This window comes from Aegilops tauschii, chromosome 2 (genome assembly GCF_002575655.3).
Source record: "Aegilops tauschii subsp. strangulata cultivar AL8/78 chromosome 2, Aet v6.0, whole genome shotgun sequence".
Taxonomy (NCBI): Eukaryota; Viridiplantae; Streptophyta; class Magnoliopsida; order Poales; family Poaceae; genus Aegilops; species Aegilops tauschii.
This window is the reverse complement of record NC_053036.3, coordinates 221,929,724-221,935,044: the sequence shown is the minus strand read 5'-3', so window position 1 is coordinate 221,935,044 and position 5,321 is coordinate 221,929,724.

The following is a 5,321-nucleotide window of genomic DNA, read 5'->3' as shown; positions in this document are numbered from 1 at the left end:
TTCAAAGTCCTATCATTTTTCTTTTTCTTCTTTTTAGGACTAGGTGCATCAACATTAGTTCTCTGAGAATCTTGCTCAATTCTCTTAGGGTGGCCCTTAGGATACAAAGGTTCCTGAGTCATTTTACCCCATCTAGTCATAACTCTAACATCATTATCATTTTTCTTATTATTTAATTCATTGAGCAAATCATTTTGAGCTTTAAGCAATTGTTCTACTTGAGTGGTAACCATAGAAGCATGTTTACTAATAAGTTTAAGTTCACCCTTAACTCTAGACATATAATCACTCAAGTGTTCAATCATATAAGCATTTGTTTTCAATTGTCTACCAACATAAGCATTGAAGTTTTCTTGTTTAACAATAAAATCATCAAACTCATCCAAGCATTGGCTAGCAAACTTAGTAGATGGGATTTCACCCTTATCATATCTATATATTGAATTTACCTTTACTACCTATGTCGGGTTATCAAGACCATGTATTTCTTCAATATGTGGTAAATTCTTAACATCTTCAACTTTAATACCCTTTTCTTTCATAGATTTCTTTGCCTCTTGCATATCCTCAGGACTGAGAAATAGAATACCCCTTTTATTCGGAGTTGGTTGAGGAGTTGGTTCAGGAAGTGTCCAATTATTTTCATTACTCAACATATTATTCAATGGCAATTCAGCTTGATCAATAGTTCTTTCCTTGAAATGACAACCACCACAAGTATCCAGGTGGTCTCTAGAAGCATCAGTTAGTCCATTATAAAATATATCAAGTATTTCATTTTTCTTGAGGATGATCAGGCAAAGCATTAAGTAATCGAAGAAGCCTCCCCAAGCTTGTGGGAGACTCTCTTCTTCAATTTGCACGAAATTATATATTTCCCTTAAGGCAGCTTGTTTCTTATGAGCGGGGAAATATTTAGCAGAGAAGTAATAAATCATATCCTGGGGACTATGCACACAACCAGGATCAAGAGAATTAAACCATGTTTTAGCATCACCCTTTAATGAGAATGGAAATAACTTAAGGATATAGTAGTAACGAATTTTTTCCTAATGAGTAAATAGGGTGGCTATATCATTTAATTTAGTAAGATGTGCTACAGCAGTTTCAGATTCATAGCCATAAAAAGGATCAGATTCAACCAAAGTAATTATCTCAGGATCAACAGAGAAATCATAATCCTTATCAGAAATACAGATAGGTGAAGTGGAAAAAGCAGGGTCATATTTCATTCTAGCATTCAAAGACTTTTCTTTCAGCTTAGCTAACAACTTCTTAAGATCATATCTATCTTTGCAAGCAAAAAAATCTCTAGCAGTTTCTTCATCCATAACATAACCCTCAAGTACATCAGGCAATTCATATCTAGGGGGAGAATCTTCATCATCACTTTCATCAATATTATCAGTTTCAATAATTTCATTCTCTCGAACCCTAGCAAGTTGTTCATCAAGAAATTCACCTAGTGGCACAATATCATTAAGCATAGAAGTAGTTTCATCATAAGTATCATGCAAAGCATAAGTGGCATCATCAATAACATGCGACCTATCAGAATCAATAGCAGGTGTAGGTGTCGCAAATTTACTCATAACAGAAGGTGAACCAAGTGCAGAGCTAGATGGCAGTTCCTTACCTCCCCTCGTAGTTGAGGGATAAATCTTGGTTTTTTCGTCTTTCAAGTTCCTCATTGTGATCAACAGATATAAATCCCAAGTGACTCAAAGAATAGATCTATGCTCCCCGGCAACGGCGCCAAATAATAGTCTTGATAACCCACAAGTATAGGGGATCGCAACAGTTTTCGAGGGTAGAGTATTCAACCCAAATTTATTGATTCGACACAAGGGAAGCCAAAGAATATTCTCAAGTATTAGCAGTTGAGTTGTCAATTCAACCACACCTGGAAAACTTAATATCTGCAGCAAAGTATTTAGTAGGAAAGTAGTATGGAAGTAACAGTAACGGTGGCAAAAGTAACAGTAGCAGTTTTGTAGTAATTGTAGTAGTGGCAACAGTAAAGTAACTAAGCAAAGATCAATATGTGAAAAGCTCGTAGGCATTGGATCAGTGATGGATAATTATATCAGATGCGATTCCTCATGCAACAGTTATAACATAGGGTGACACAGAACTAGGTCCAGTTCATCAATGTAATGCAGGCATGTATTCCGAATATAGTCATACGTGCTTATGGAAAAGAACTTGCATGACATATTTTGTCCTACCCTCCCGTGGCAGCGGGGTCCTATTGGAAACTAAGGGATATTAAGGCCTCCTTTCAATAGAGTACCGGACCAAAGCATTAACACTTAGTGAATACATGAACTCCTCAAACTACGATCATCACCGGGAGTGGTCTCGATTATTGTCACTTCGGGGTTACCGGATCATAACACATAGTAGGTGACTATTGAGTTGCAAGATAGGATCAAGAACTCACATAGATTCATGAAAACATAATAGGTTCAGATTTGAAATCATGGCACTCGGGCCCTAGTGACAAGCATTAAGCATAGCAAAGTCATAGCAACATCAATCTCAGAACATAATGGATACTAGGGATCAAACCCTAACAAAAGTAACTCGTTTACATGATAAATCTCATCCAACCCATCACCGTCCAGCAAGCCTACGATGGAATTACTCACGCGCGGCGGTGAGCATCATGAAATTGGTGATGGAGGAAGGTTCATGATGACGACGGCGACAGATTCCCCTCTTCGGAGCCACGAACGGACTCGAGATCAGCTCTCCCGAGAGAGATTAGGGCTTGGCGGCGGCTCCGTATCGTAAATGCAATGAATCCTTCTCTCCGATTTTTTTCTCCCCGAATGTGTATATATAGAGTTGGAGTTGAGGTGGGTGGAGCCTCAGGGGACCCACGAGGCAGGGGGCGCGCCCCGTGGGTGGGCGCGCCCCCACCCTCGTGGAGAGGGTGTGGGCCCCTGGTGTTGATTCTTTCGCCAATATTTTTTATATATTCCAAAAATATTCTCCATGAAGTTTCAGGTCATTTTGATAACTTTTATTTCTGCACAAAGATAACACCATGGCAATTCTGCTGAAAACAGCGTCAGTCCGGGTTAGTTCCATTCAAATCATGCAAGTTAGAATCCAAAACAAGGGAAAAAGTGTTTGAAAAAGTAGATACGATGGAGATGTATCAGTGGGGCGTCTACTGGTGAGCGGGATGCCGAGGTAAGTGATGGGGAGCTCGACGATTGGACAGCCCAAGCTCTCGACGACGGGTAGTACGGTGTCATCCTCACAACGGATAAGCGTCGCAGTGCTCTTGGCGAAGTTGACGTGGAGTCCGGATGCCTGACCAAATAGCTGCAGGATTGCCTTTACGACCTCGATGTCATCCGGCTGTGGGTGACAGAAGAGAAGCACGTCTTCTGCATAAAGCGAGATGGGGGGATTGGTTTGGAAGGGTGCAGCCGGCGTATGATCTTGAGATCGGTGGCGCGCTTGAACAGGCGACCAAGGGTGTCTACAGCCAAGACGAACAGTTGCTGCGACATGGGGTCTCCTTGAGGCAGGCCTTGGCGATGCCAAATTGGGGGGCCGAGGCTTCCATTGAGCACACCTTGGTGCTAGCGGAAGACAGGAGGATTGCCAGCCACTCAAGGAATCTATCCCCGAAGCCATATTGCTTAAGCACCTCAAAGAGGAAAGGCCAGGACTGCGAGTCGAATGCCCGCTTCAGCAATACGCGCGGCACTCCCAGCTGGTGTAGCAGACGAGCAGATTGGCGTACCTGGACGAAGTTGTCGTGGAGGCTGCGCCAAAGGATTAAGGCGTTCTGGTTGTTGCTGGTGAGGGTGTCAAGTCTGGGCGCGAGACAGACGACAGTACCTTAGCAAAGACTTTGGCAACCAGGTGAATAAGGCTGATGCCCAATAGTCCCACAAGCAGCTCGCATCAGAACGCTTGGGGAGAGTAGGGCTTGGTTCAGGCGTGAGAACCCGCGCCCCCGCGTGTCATAGAGATGCTGGAAGACGGCAGTGAAGTCAGCCTTGACCGTGGGCCAGCAGGCGCGCAGGAACTCGGCGGTGAAGCCGTCGGGCCCCGGTACCTTACGCGCGGGCAGTCGCTTGATGGAGATCCAATCTCCTCGTTGTCAAAGGGCGCATCCAGCTCGAGGAGGTCCGGAGAGGGGGTGATCAGCTACGAGAGATCTAGCGTGCAGTCATGGTCGACCTCGGTGCCTAGTGTCGGTGTCAAAACTGGCAGATTTCGGGTAGGGGGTCCCGAACTGTGCGTCTGAGGATCAAAGGTAATAGGAGATAGGGACACGATGTTTACCCAGGTTCGGGCCCTCTTGATGGAGGTAATACCCTACTTCCTGCTGGATTATCTTGGATGAATATGGGGTTTACAAGAGTTGATCTACCTCGAGATCGTAATGACTAAACCCTAGATGTCTAGCCTGTATGATTATGATTGCCTCTACGGACGAAACCCTCCGGTTTATATAGACACCGGAGGGACCTAGGGTTGTACAGAGTCGGTTTACAGAGGAAGGAATCTTCATATCCGAACGCCAAGCTTGCCTTCCACATAAAGGAGAGTCCCATCCGGACACGGGAAGTCTTCTGTCTTGTATCTTCATGGCCCATTAGTCCGGCCCACGTCACATAGCCCGGACGCCCGAGGACCCCTTAATCCATGACTCCCTCAGTAGCCCCTGAACCAGGCTTCAATGACGATGTGTTCGGCGCGTAGATTGTCTTCGGCATTGCAAGGCGGGTTCCTCCTCCAAATACTTCAAAGTAGTCCTCGAACACAGAAAACGTGTCCGGCTCTGTGAAACAGACACCACACACAATCACAACAGGGTATAATATTTAACAAGTCCCATCTACTGACAACTTTTGTGGCGAGACGTTACGTCCCCTGCCTGGTTATTGTTTCGAACCGTCTTTCAGCCTTTCGCTCCATGTTACGAGACGCGGTCTTTATTGGCACATTTTGTCAAAGCAGAGATCGCGCCCCCTTATCACGGGATTCTTATCAATATGGGCGTGGGTAATCCAACCGTGTTGTTTGCACAATCCCTTGGGAATAGGCGAGCTTTAAGGCCCGTGAGGGGGCGTTTGATATTCATCGCCTTTATAAAGGGGTACAGACCCGTCTTTCTCCCCCACGCCTACCTCTTCCTCGGCCTTTCCAGCCTCAAGCCCCAGCGCCCAAGTCTCGATTTCTTTCATTGCTACCAAGCCTTCTAGTTATGTCCGGATCCAGCTCCCAAGGCAGGTGGACGGCCTCCTCGGTCACCGAGGAAGATATCGTGAAGCTCCGGGGGGCGAGGTACC